This window comes from Scomber japonicus, chromosome 12 (genome assembly GCF_027409825.1).
Source record: "Scomber japonicus isolate fScoJap1 chromosome 12, fScoJap1.pri, whole genome shotgun sequence".
In the NCBI taxonomy this organism is placed as follows: Eukaryota; Metazoa; Chordata; class Actinopteri; order Scombriformes; family Scombridae; genus Scomber; species Scomber japonicus.
In genome coordinates, this window is record NC_070589.1 from 596,616 (window position 1) to 609,411 (window position 12,796).

General features: G+C 45.6%; 12 non-coding genes across 12 annotated transcripts; all 12 read right to left on the bottom strand.

The window, feature by feature from the left end:
* Positions 1–6: 6 nt before the first annotated feature.
* Positions 7–125, bottom strand: LOC128370362 (5S ribosomal RNA). The gene has a single exon (XR_008322469.1). It is a non-coding gene; the product is annotated as a 5S ribosomal RNA (ribosomal RNA).
* A 413-nt stretch (positions 126–538) lies between these two features.
* On the bottom strand, positions 539–657 carry LOC128369858 (5S ribosomal RNA). Its single transcript, XR_008322024.1, has one exon. It is a non-coding gene; the product is annotated as a 5S ribosomal RNA (ribosomal RNA).
* A 413-nt stretch (positions 658–1,070) lies between these two features.
* On the bottom strand, positions 1,071–1,189 carry LOC128369866 (5S ribosomal RNA). The gene has a single exon (XR_008322032.1). It is a non-coding gene; the product is annotated as a 5S ribosomal RNA (ribosomal RNA).
* A 413-nt stretch (positions 1,190–1,602) lies between these two features.
* LOC128369868 (5S ribosomal RNA) lies at positions 1,603–1,721 on the bottom strand. The gene has a single exon (XR_008322033.1). It is a non-coding gene; the product is annotated as a 5S ribosomal RNA (ribosomal RNA).
* A 413-nt stretch (positions 1,722–2,134) lies between these two features.
* LOC128370363 (5S ribosomal RNA) lies at positions 2,135–2,253 on the bottom strand. Its single transcript, XR_008322470.1, has one exon. It is a non-coding gene; the product is annotated as a 5S ribosomal RNA (ribosomal RNA).
* Positions 2,254–2,665: 412 nt separating this feature from the next.
* LOC128369875 (5S ribosomal RNA) lies at positions 2,666–2,784 on the bottom strand. Its single transcript, XR_008322040.1, has one exon. It is a non-coding gene; the product is annotated as a 5S ribosomal RNA (ribosomal RNA).
* A 413-nt stretch (positions 2,785–3,197) lies between these two features.
* Positions 3,198–3,316, bottom strand: LOC128370365 (5S ribosomal RNA). Its single transcript, XR_008322471.1, has one exon. It is a non-coding gene; the product is annotated as a 5S ribosomal RNA (ribosomal RNA).
* Positions 3,317–3,729: 413 nt separating this feature from the next.
* LOC128370366 (5S ribosomal RNA) lies at positions 3,730–3,848 on the bottom strand. Its single transcript, XR_008322472.1, has one exon. It is a non-coding gene; the product is annotated as a 5S ribosomal RNA (ribosomal RNA).
* Positions 3,849–4,261: 413 nt separating this feature from the next.
* On the bottom strand, positions 4,262–4,380 carry LOC128369859 (5S ribosomal RNA). The gene has a single exon (XR_008322025.1). It is a non-coding gene; the product is annotated as a 5S ribosomal RNA (ribosomal RNA).
* A 413-nt stretch (positions 4,381–4,793) lies between these two features.
* On the bottom strand, positions 4,794–4,912 carry LOC128370367 (5S ribosomal RNA). Its single transcript, XR_008322473.1, has one exon. It is a non-coding gene; the product is annotated as a 5S ribosomal RNA (ribosomal RNA).
* Positions 4,913–5,325: 413 nt separating this feature from the next.
* LOC128370368 (5S ribosomal RNA) lies at positions 5,326–5,444 on the bottom strand. Its single transcript, XR_008322474.1, has one exon. It is a non-coding gene; the product is annotated as a 5S ribosomal RNA (ribosomal RNA).
* Positions 5,445–5,857: 413 nt separating this feature from the next.
* LOC128369861 (5S ribosomal RNA) lies at positions 5,858–5,976 on the bottom strand. Its single transcript, XR_008322027.1, has one exon. It is a non-coding gene; the product is annotated as a 5S ribosomal RNA (ribosomal RNA).
* Positions 5,977–12,796: the final 6,820 nt, after the last annotated feature.

Below are 12,796 nucleotides of genomic sequence, written 5' to 3' on the forward strand. Positions count from 1 at the left end.
AAAAAAAGCTTACAGCACCTGGTATTCCCAGGCGGTCTCCCATCCAAGTACTAACCAGGCCCGACCCTGCTTAGCTTCCGAGATCAGACGAGATCGGGCGTGTTCAGGGTGGTATGGCCGTAAGCGACGAAACAGGCCGCAGAAAGCCCATTTAAACATGCTGTGACACCACTGACAGTTGCTCACACCAGCTGAGTGGCGGATAATGGTGTCTCAGCCATCAAACACATGCTATCCTTTAACAGTACTTTGATAGGAATAGTTGTTTTTTTTCTGCGGAGAAACACACAGCTGGAAGGACTGCAACCTTGTTCCTCAGGCCATTTGTGTACATGCGGGATGATTGCAGGCTTTTTACAGGCTGTAACAGTGAGAACTGGAACCCTAAAAACTACTTGGAAAGTGAGGCGTCTCAGTGCCACCTCTCTGGCGTGCATTCAGACACAGCTGGAATGATTGCAGCTTTTGTTCCTCAAAGCCCTGTGTGCGGTGATGGAGCAACAGCGCCCTCCTTTGGTGACAGCTGAGAAGGAAAAAAAGCTTACAGCACCTGGTATTCCCAGGCGGTCTCCCATCCAAGTACTAACCAGGCACGACCCTGCTTAGCTTCCGAGATCAGACGAGATCGGGCGTGTTCAGGGTGGTATGGCCGTAAGCGACTAAACAGGCCGCAGAAAGCCCATTTAAACATGCTGTGACACCACTGACAGTTGCTCACACCAGCTGAGTGGCGGATAATGGTGTCTCAGCCATCAAACACATGCTATCCTTTAACAGTACTTTGATAGGAATAGTTTTTTTTTTTCTGCGGAGAAACACACAGCTGGAAGGACTGCAACCTTGTTCCTCAGGCCATTTGTGTACATGCGGGATGATTGCAGGCTTTTTACAGGCTGTAACAGTGAGAACTGGAACCCTAAAAACTACTTGGAAAGTGAGGCGTCTCAGTGCCACCTCTCTGGCGTGCATTCAGACACAGCTGGAATGATTGCAGCTTTTGTTCCTCAAAGCCCTGTGTGCGGTGATGGAGCAACAGCGCCCTCCTTTGGTGACAGCTGAGAGGGAAAAAAAGCTTACAGCACCTGGTATTCCCAGGCGGTCTCCCATCCAAGTACTAACCAGGCCCGACCCTGCTTAGCTTCCTAGATCAGACGAGATCGGGCGTGTTCAGGGTGGTATGGCCGTAAGCGACGAAACAGGCCGCAGAAAGCCCATTTAAACATGCTGTGACACCACTGACAGTTGCTCACACCAGCTGAGTGGCGGATAATGGTGTCTCAGCCATCAAACACATGCTATCCTTTAACAGTACTTTGATAGGAATAGTTTTTTTTTTTCTGCGGAGAAACACACAGCTGGAAGGACTGCAACCTTGTTCCTCAGGCCATTTGTGTACATGCGGGATGATTGCAGGCTTTTTACAGGCTGTAACAGTGAGAACTGGAACCCTAAAAACTACTTGGAAAGTGAGGCGTCTCAGTGCCACCTCTCTGGCGTGCATTCAGACACAGCTGGAATGATTGCAGCTTTTGTTCCTCAAAGCCCTGTGTGCGGTGATGGAGCAACAGCGCCCTCCTTTGGTGACAGCTGAGAGGGAAAAAAAGCTTACAGCACCTGGTATTCCCAGGCGGTCTCCCATCCAAGTACTAACCAGGCCCGACCCTGCTTAGCTTCCTAGATCAGACGAGATCGGGCGTGTTCAGGGTGGTATGGCCGTAAGCGACGAAACAGGCCGCAGAAAGCCCATTTAAACATGCTGTGACACCACTGACAGTTGCTCACACCAGCTGAGTGGCGGATAATGGTGTCTCAGCCATCAAACACATGCTATCCTTTAACAGTACTTTGATAGGAATAGTTTTTTTTTTTCTGCGGAGAAACACACAGCTGGAAGGACTGCAACCTTGTTCCTCAGGCCATTTGTGTACATGCGGGATGATTGCAGGCTTTTTACAGGCTGTAACAGTGAGAACTGGAACCCTAAAAACTACTTGGAAAGTGAGGCGTCTCAGTGCCACCTCTCTGGCGTGCATTCAGACACAGCTGGAATGATTGCAGCTTTTGTTCCTCAAAGCCCTGTGTGCGGTGATGGAGCAACAGCGCCCTCCTTTGGTGACAGCTGAGAGGGAAAAAAAGCTTACAGCACCTGGTATTCCCAGGCGGTCTCCCATCCAAGTACTAACCAGGCCCGACCCTGCTTAGCTTCCGAGATCAGACGAGATCGGGCGTGTTCAGGGTGGTATGGCCGTAAGCTACGAAACAGGCCGCAGAAAGCCCATTTAAACATGCTGTGACACCACTGACAGTTGCTCACACCAGCTGAGTGGCGGATAATGGTGTCTCAGCCATCAAACACATGCTATCCTTTAACAGTACTTTGATAGGAATAGTTTTTTTTTTCTGCGGAAAAACACACAGCTGGAAGGACTGCAACCTTGTTCCTCAGGCCATTTGTGTACATGCGGGATGATTGCAGGCTTTTTACAGGCTGTAACAGTGAGAACTGGAACCCTAAAAACTACTTGGAAAGTGAGGCGTCTCAGTGCCACCTCTCTGGCGTGCATTCAGACACAGCTGGAATGATTGCAGCTTTTGTTCCTCAAAGCCCTGTGTGCGGTGATGGAGCAACAGCGCCCTCCTTTGGTGACAGCTGAGAGGGAAAAAAAGCTTACAGCACCTGGTATTCCCAGGCTGTCTCCCATCCAAGTACTAACCAGGCCCGACCCTGCTTAGCTTCCGAGATCAGACGAGATCGGGCGTGTTCAGGGTGGTATGGCCGTAAGCGACGAAACAGGCCGCAGAAAGCCCATTTAAACATGCTGTGACACCACTGACAGTTGCTCACACCAGCTGAGTGGCGGATAATGGTGTCTCAGCCATCAAACACATGCTATCCTTTAACAGTACTTTGATAGGAATAGTTTTTTTTTTTCTGCGGAGAAACACACAGCTGGAAGGACTGCAACCTTGTTCCTCAGGCCATTTGTGTACATGCGGGATGATTGCAGGCTTTTTACAGGCTGTAACAGTGAGAACTGGAACCCTAAAAACTACTTGGAAAGTGAGGCGTCTCAGTGCCACCTCTCTGGCGTGCATTCAGACACAGCTGGAATGATTGCAGCTTTTGTTCCTCAAAGCCCTGTGTGCGGTGATGGAGCAACAGCGCCCTCCTTTGGTGACAGCTGAGAGGGAAAAAAAGCTTACAGCACCTGGTATTCCCAGGCGGTCTCCCATCCAAGTACTAACCAGGCCCGACCCTGCTTAGCTTCCGAGATCAGACGAGATCGGGCGTGTTCAGGGTGGTATGGCCGTAAGCTACGAAACAGGCCGCAGAAAGCCCATTTAAACATGCTGTGACACCACTGACAGTTGCTCACACCAGCTGAGTGGCGGATAATGGTGTCTCAGCCATCAAACACATGCTATCCTTTAACAGTACTTTGATAGGAATAGTTTTTTTTTTTCTGCGGAGAAACACACAGCTGGAAGGACTGCAACCTTGTTCCTCAGGCCATTTGTGTACATGCGGGATGATTGCAGGCTTTTTACAGGCTGTAACAGTGAGAACTGGAACCCTAAAAACTACTTGGAAAGTGAGGCGTCTCAGTGCCACCTCTCTGGCGTGCATTCAGACACAGCTGGAATGATTGCAGCTTTTGTTCCTCAAAGCCCTGTGTGCGGTGATGGAGCAACAGCGCCCTCCTTTGGTGACAGCTGAGAGGGAAAAAAAGCTTACAGCACCTGGTATTCCCAGGCGGTCTCCCATCCAAGTACTAACCAGGCCCGACCCTGCTTAGCTTCCGAGATCAGACGAGATCGGGCGTGTTCAGGGTGGTATGGCCGTAAGCGACGAAACAGGCCGCAGAAAGCCCATTTAAACATGCTGTGACACCACTGACAGTTGCTCACACCAGCTGAGTGGCGGATAATGGTGTCTCAGCCATCAAACACATGCTATCCTTTAACAGTACTTTGATAGGAATAGTTTTTTTTTTTCTGCGGAGAAACACACAGCTGGAAGGACTGCAACCTTGTTCCTCAGGCCATTTGTGTACATGCGGGATGATTGCAGGCTTTTTACAGGCTGTAACAGTGAGAACTGGAACCCTAAAAACTACTTGGAAAGTGAGGCGTCTCAGTGCCACCTCTCTGGCGTGCATTCAGACACAGCTGGAATGATTGCAGCTTTTGTTCCTCAAAGCTCTGTGTGCGGTGATGGAGCAACAGCGCCCTCCTTTGGTGACAGCTGAGAGGGAAAAAAAGCTTACAGCACCTGGTATTCCCAGGCGGTCTCCCATCCAAGTACTAACCAGGCACGACCCTGCTTAGCTTCCGAGATCAGACGAGATCGGGCGTGTTCAGGGTGGTATGGCCGTAAGCGACTAAACAGGCCGCAGAAAGCCCATTTAAACATGCTGTGACACCACTGACAGTTGCTCACGCCAGCTGAGTGGCGGATAATGGTGTCTCAGCCATCAAACACATGCTATCCTTTAACAGTACTTTGATAGGAATAGTTTTTTTTTTTCTGCGGAGAAACACACAGCTGGAAGGACTGCAACCTTGTTCCTCAGGCCATTTGTGTACATGCGGGATGATTGCAGGCTTTTTACAGGCTGTAACAGTGAGAACTGGAACCCTAAAAACTACTTGGAAAGTGAGGCGTCTCAGTGCCACCTCTCTGGCGTGCATTCAGACACAGCTGGAATGATTGCAGCTTTTGTTCCTCAAAGCCCTGTGTGCGGTGATGGAGCAACAGCGCCCTCCTTTGGTGACAGCTGAGAGGGAAAAAAAGCTTACAGCACCTGGTATTCCCAGGCGGTCTCCCATCCAAGTACTAACCAGGCCCGACCCTGCTTAGCTTCCGAGATCAGACGAGATCGGGCGTGTTCAGGGTGGTATGGCCGTAAGCGACGAAACAGGCCGCAGAAAGCCCATTTAAACATGCTGTGACACCACTGACAGTTGCTCACACCAGCTGAGTGGCGGATAATGGTGTCTCAGCCATCAAACACATGCTATCCTTTAACAGTACTTTGATAGGAATAGTTTTTTTTTTTCTGCGGAGAAACACACAGCTGGAAGGACTGCAACCTTGTTCCTCAGGCCATTTGTGTACATGCGGGATGATTGCAGGCTTTTTACAGGCTGTAACAGTGAGAACTGGAACCCTAAAAACTACTTGGAAAGTGAGGCGTCTCAGTGCCACCTCTCTGGCGTGCATTCAGACACAGCTGGAATGATTGCAGCTTTTGTTCCTCAAAGCCCTGTGTGCAGTGATGGAGCAACAGCGCCCTCCTTTGGTGACAGCTGAGAGGGAAAAAAAGCTTACAGCACCTGGTATTCCCAGGCGGTCTCCCATCCAAGTACTAACCAGGCCCGACCCTGCTTAGCTTCCGAGATCAGACGAGATCGGGCGTGTTCAGGGTGGTATGGCCGTAAGCGACGAAACAGGCCGCAGAAAGCCCATTTAAACATGCTGTGACACCACTGACAGTTGCTCACACCAGCTGAGTGGCGGATAATGGTGTCTCAGCCATCAAACACATGCTATCCTTTAACAGTACTTTGATAGGAATAGTTGTTTTTTTTCTGCGGAGAAACACACAGCTGGAAGGACTGCAACCTTGTTCCTCAGGCCATTTGTGTACATGCGGGATGATTGCAGGCTTTTTACAGGCTGTAACAGTGAGAACTGGAACCCTAAAAACTACTTGGAAAGTGAGGCGTCTCAGTGCCACCTCTCTGGCGTGCATTCAGACACAGCTGGAATGATTGCAGCTTTTGTTCCTCAAAGCCCTGTGTGCGGTGATGGAGCAACAGCGCCCTCCTTTGGTGACAGCTGAGAAGGAAAAAAAGCTTACAGCACCTGGTATTCCCAGGCGGTCTCCCATCCAAGTACTAACCAGGCACGACCCTGCTTAGCTTCCGAGATCAGACGAGATCGGGCGTGTTCAGGGTGGTATGGCCGTAAGCGACTAAACAGGCCGCAGAAAGCCCATTTAAACATGCTGTGACACCACTGACAGTTGCTCACACCAGCTGAGTGGCGGATAATGGTGTCTCAGCCATCAAACACATGCTATCCTTTAACAGTACTTTGATAGGAATATTTTTTTTTTTTCTGCGGAGAAACACACAGCTGGAAGGACTGCAACCTTGTTCCTCAGGCCATTTGTGTACATGCGGGATGATTGCAGGCTTTTTACAGGCTGTAACAGTGAGAACTGGAACCCTAAAAACTACTTGGAAAGTGAGGCGTCTCAGTGCCACCTCTCTGGCGTGCATTCAGACACAGCTGGAATGATTGCAGCTTTTGTTCCTCAAAGCCCTGTGTGCGGTGATGGAGCAACAGCGCCCTCCTTTGGTGACAGCTGAGAGGGAAAAAAAGCTTACAGCACCTGGTATTCCCAGGCGGTCTCCCATCCAAGTACTAACCAGGCCCTACCATGCTTAGCTTCCGAGATCAGACGAGATCGGGCGTGTTTTGTTTTTTTTTTTATCTTTTATTATCAAAAATATATCATGATCTTATTTTATATACATTCCAGCTGACAAAACAAACATAAAAACCAACATTAAAGACATGAAACACCCCCTTTAACTAAACAAAAATACACATAGCCACAATAACACTATGTGCCAAAAGAAATACTAACAAATAAATCACATTCTCAATTTACATACATACAAGCTGACAAGACAAACATACAAACCAACATTAAAGACATGAAACACCCCCTTTAACCAAACAAAAAGACACATAGCCACAATAACACTATGTGCCAAAAGAAATACTAACAAAAAATAAATCACATTCTCAATTTGCATACATTCAATCTGACAAGACAAACATAAAAACCAACATTAAAGACATGAAACACGAAACACCCCCTTTAACTAAACAAAAAGACACATAGCCACCATAACACTATGTGTCAAAATAATAATAATAAAACTAATAATAATAATCATATAGATGACCAAATAAAAGAAACAATACAAAAAATAGATGTAGACAATAACTACCCCAACATAAAACCCCTAAGACATACATTTTTCCCTTCCATTACTTTTACATAATTATTGTGACTGTTGAACTGCTGATGAAAAGTGTCTTGGTCTGCTAGAAATATGGTCCTGAGGTGAGCTGTGAATGTGTTCTGAAAATATCTTGTAACATTTATTGTTTTGTTGTCCAATAATTGGTGATTCCGTCTTGTCCATAAAGATTTTCTGCCGAATGCTAGGATGGAGTTGATGAGTGTATTGTTCCTGTTTGTGTGTTTTCCTGTGATTCCAAATGTCCAAGCCCATGACCAATCTGTATCAGTGTGTGTTGTGAAGTTGCAGTGAGTCTCTAATATGGTCCTGATGTATGACTGAAACTGTTTTGATTCTGTGCATGTGTTGAAGATATGTTCCAAGTCCTCTGATTCTTTATTGCAAACGGTGCATGTTCTTGAATATTTTTCTTTGTTGATCTGATGTAATATAATCCCTGTGTAAATCCTTCTGTGTCGAATGTTAAAATCCATGTTTATTGTATTGTTGTCCATAATTGGTATGTCCAGGTTTGACCATATAGATGAGATGTCCATGTTAGGGTATTTTTCCTTCCAGTATTTCTCTGCTGTGGGGGGCCTTTTGATGAGATGTATTAATGACCGGTACCAGGTTCTTGTATTTATTTCCTTTATGTCCTTTTGCTTGAGTTGTAGCTGGGGAAGGGCGGCTCTGGTATCTTTCTCTTTCTCCTTCAACATGCTCCGCCACGTAGGGTCAAGAGCCTGTTCAAACTTTCCTTTAAGTTTTATTATATTTCCTTTCCTATAACTAACATTTTTTCCTTTTAGTTTTCCACAAATTAAATCTATGTTAAACTCACCCCTCCCATCGATTATATCTCCCACCCTGGTCAAACCAGCAGCCCGCATAGGACCGCTGGTTAGAACCCTCCCCCCGCACAAAAAAAATGGACTGTCAAGGAAAGGTAACTGCAGCACATGCTCTTTATTCCTGCACTTGGGCCAGAGGTGGGGCAGAATTTTGCCCCATGCCTCTAGTACCTCCTGGTAGAAGCCAGGTAGGCGGCTCCTGGCTTTTCCGGGGAGGAGGGCGCACAGGTTGTACGCGTCTCTCTCCCCGTACTCAGCCAGATAGCTCGCCATCCAGTCCTCCCAGGGGTACTGCCGGTCCGAATCAAGAAAATTCTTAACAATTTTGATCCTAAGTGCATCTCTTTTGGCACCGATGTCAATTAGTCCTAAACCCCCCTCCCTTTTTTTAGCAATTAACACTCTGTGAGCAATCGAATTTCCCTTTCCCCTCCAGAGGAAGGAGGAGATTGCTGCTGTCAGCGCTTTTAGAGCCCATTGCGGCAGCTCACAGGTTCCCAAAATGTGGTTAATTTTTGACAGTATCAAAGCATTAACTACAATTACCTTTCCTTTCAGTGTTAACCCTCTTGCTCGCCATAAATTTAGACTACTCTGCACTTTCCCTATCATTTCCCTCCACCCTCTGTCCCTAGCCTCACTCTCATTCTCTCCTATATATACACCCAGTATTTTCCTACACCCCGTGTTTTCCCCAAATCCCCATTTATTTACATAGTCTTCCACCTTTCCAATTATACCTATCTCCGATTTAGTTATGTTTATTTTTGCTCCTGATGCCATGCTGTAAGTTTTGAAGTGTTCCATGATTTTGTCTATGCCTTTCCCTGATTTGATTGTTATTGTAATGTCATCCGCGTATTGTGTTATTTTGATAGAACTGTTTGTGGGTGTTTTTATTCCTACTATTTCCTTGTCTTTAATTATTGCTTGAGCTAGCGGTTCTGCCACTATGCTATATAATAGCGCTGATAATGGGCAACCTTGCCTCACTGATCTTTTTATTGGGAAACTGTCTGTTATTGTACCATTGCATTTTATTACACTTTTTGCATTATTGTAAAGAAGCTGTATCCAATTTATAAAACCTTGCCCATAACCTAATTCTGCTAAAACCTTGAATAAAAACTGGTGTTCCACTCTATCGAAAGCTTTTTCTAAATCTATTGTTAACAGAAGGCCCCCCTGTACTGTCATCCCTCTTACTGTATCTCTTATTGTTGCAATTGAATCTTGGATGTCCCTGTTTGGTATACTGTATGCTTGATTTGGACTGATTATCTGATCTAGAGTCTGTTTTAATCTATTAGCCAATGTTTTGGAAAGTATCTTGTAATCTGTGTTTAGCAGGCTTATTGGTCTATAGTTGGATATTTCGTTTCTGTCACCTTTGTTCTTGTATATTACTGTTATCATGCCTGTGGTGAATGATTTGGGTGTTTCTTGTTGTTTTTGCATTGTATGGTAGAGGTCGAGTAACAGGGGGGCCATCTGTTCACTAAATTTGATATAGAAGTCAGCCGTTAGACCGTCACTCCCAGGACTTTTATTTTTGTTTAAGTTTTTGATTGCATATTCAATTTCTTCCTTTGTTAATTTGCTGTCACACCACACTTTATCCTCCATATCTATCTTTTTATCTAAGTAGGTTAATATTTCTTCAGTTTTCTCTATATCACTTCCCTCCTCCTTAAATAAGTTTGTATAATAGTCTTTTATAATTTCTAGTATTTTTATCTTGTCTTTATGGATGTTGTTATCTTGATCTTTAAGTTCTTCTATTACAGTTTTGTTCTGTTTTTGTTTTTCCAACCCCAAAAAAAACGCAGTGCACCTTTCACCCTCCACCAAATTTTGGAACCTGCACCTTATTGCTGCTCCTTTACATTTTTTCTTTTCTATGCTGTGTAATTGGTTTTTGTAACATTCGTACATTTCACAGCTTCTATTTTTTTGATTATCTAATAATATGACTTCTTCTTCTAGCTGCTTTCTAATATTCTGTTCTTCTTGTTTTTCTTTCCATCTTTTCTCTTTGCTATAATTAATACTCACTTTTTTAATTCTTTCTTTTATATTATCCCATCTTTCTATATAATTATTATCTATTTGCATTTCTGTTTTTGCATAACTAAGTACTTTTTTGATTTTTTTAATATATACCGGGTCTGTTAGGAGGCTGGAGTTAAGGCACCAGGTGCCTCCTCCCTTGATCCCTCCTTTAGCACCCAGTTGGCAAATGACAGTGGCATGATCGCTCCAGGAATTGTAACTGTAATGTATGTTGTTAATTAGCTTCACTGTGTCAGCTGCAGCCAAACACAGGTCAATTCTAGACTGTCTGAGTTTCCCTTTGACCACCTGTCTCCTTGAGAATTCTCTTTTAAATTTGTTTTGTATCCTCCATATATCTATTAAGTTGTGACTATCCATTAAATCATAAAGAGCTGTTCTACTTATGTCATTTTTATATACATTATTTATTGAAATATCTGATTTAGTTAATACTGTATTAAAATCACCTATTATTATAGTTCTATTGTTTACCCATCTTCCTAATTTGTTAAACAAACCCTTCCTTTCCTTCTCACAGTTATCGGCATATAGGTTAATTAGTCTATACGTTCTATTATTTACTTCGATATCTATAATTAATATTCTACCTTTATCGTCTTTATAAATTACTTTACTGTTCTTTACGTTATTACTATTTATTAGGGTTGCTATACCGCAGGATTTATTAGTGCCGTTATTATAATATATTTCCCCTTTATATATTTTAGTTGCTGCCTCAAGGCTGCTTTTATCCCACCTCGTCTCTTGGAGGCAGAGGATGTCGCAGCTCGGACTGGACAGTATCGCATTCATCCTGTCACAAGTGCGGAGCCCGTTGACATTGAGAGAGTGCAGCAACAACATGATTAATGGAAAAGAAAGGATTGTTACAAATTACGCTTAATCATCATTTTCCTTTATCTTTTTTCCTTCTTTTACTGATCGATGATTTATTAGAGGTGTGCTGCTTCCTAAGATTTTTAATGGTGGTGAAGTCCATCTCGGAGTCACTGTCTGATCTGCCCAAACGGCGGAGGACCATGGTGGTTGCCGAGGCCGGCTCTCTGGGGGGTGCGGCTGCCACAGGCTGCAGGTCACTCGGGGTTTCCCCCACTTCCATTGAGTCTGAGGCTTGAGATGGCTCTGGCCTCTCCACGAGCCCATTGCCGCCTCTGCCCCTTACTCCCTGGTGTAGGCCTGAGTCTATGCTCAGACCATCCATACTTGAGCCAATTTCCACATTTAGGCTCTGTGCAGCATTAGTAGGACTCAGAGCCCCCCCCTGAGAGAGAGCCTCTCTGCCAGCTCCGCCCGTGGTGCCGCTGCCCCCCACTCCGGCCTCCTCTCCTTCCTCCTCCTCCTCCTCACTCATGTCCTCCGCTTCACTGTAAAGCTCCTCCGATCCGGACTCCACCACCGCTTCAGATTCACTATAGTTACAATTACATTCATTTACTGGGTTCCAGCACACCTCACATTTTTTAGTCTTTTTCTGTTGGTTGCTCCACTCCCTAGCATAATGCCCCTGTACTCCACACTTGTGACAGGAAAAATCAGGACAATCCCTCAGGATGTGCCCAGGCTGAAGACACATCCTGCAAACCTTCGCTTGTCTGTCATGGATTACTCTAAAATATTCTGGTCCCATAGCTGTTTCAAACCTTGCAGAGTATGGCAGGGATTGTACTTTTTCAGTGAATTTTACTTTCAAGAAACGTGTACCATCTGCTATCTGAGTGCCCGGCCACATCCGCCTCCTAATGGCGGATGCAGCCGAGACACCCCACCCTTCTAATTTTTGTAATATTTCTTCGTCTGAGATGTAAGCTGGCAGATTTAAAAAAGACACCATCAATTCATCATTACATAACTCTTTTACAAAAATATTACAGTTCCCTATTTTAAAACCATCTAGGAGCCGCTCCTTCCCTTTGACATGAGACATCGTGATCTCATAACTCCTGGCACCGGTCGCTCTGCACGCTATAAGCCCCCCACACAGAGCTCTGATGGCCCGCATTAACTCAAGGACCGGAACCTCCTCTTGCCCAGTAACCTCCAAGCTTACCGTCAGCTCTCTGTTGTATGCCGTCTTAGCCCCCTCTTTCGCTGTCTCCTGTTGCTGCTCTCTCTCTCCAGCTGTTTTCGTCGCTCTCTCTCCCTCTTTTTCCGCTCCGGCGCTCGCTGCTCGCTCGCCCCCCGACATGCCTTTCTCCTTCTCTGTCGCCGCTCCTGGAGCTCCTTTTCTCTCGGGCCTTCTCAGGCCTTCTCTCCCAGCCTCCCTCGATGTATCTCCAGCCCCAGGAGCTCTCGGACCGGTCCCGTTCCGCGGCGCACGGCCGGTATCCTTCGCTTGCTGCGCTCTCTCTCCTCTCTCTCCCGCCAACATGACGGAGGCAGCCACTTCCGCATTTTCTTTACTATTATTCCTCCTCTTACTCCTTTGCTCTTTAGATTTCACCAGCTCCCATTCATTATCTTCCTCTCCCATTGCTGCTTGCTTTGTATTAAGTCCGTGATCCGTTTTCGTAGCCGTTTTATCCATCGCTGTGTTCGTTGACATGTTATACACCATGAAAAAAAAGAAATAAAGGAAAAAACCTCCCCCGAACAGTAAAAACTGTCGGGGGGAAAAAGTCCACACACAAAACTAACTAAGGATGCACGGAAAATAATAGGATAATAAAGGAAAAGAAAGAAACATATGAAATAAATCCAAACAGAGGTCCGCGATCCTCTCTGCTCCAACTGGTTTGCTTCTGGCTGCCTCCACTGCGCGCGCATACGTGTTCAGGGGGTGTGGCCTTAAGCGACGAAACAGGCCGCAGAAAGCCCATTTAAAC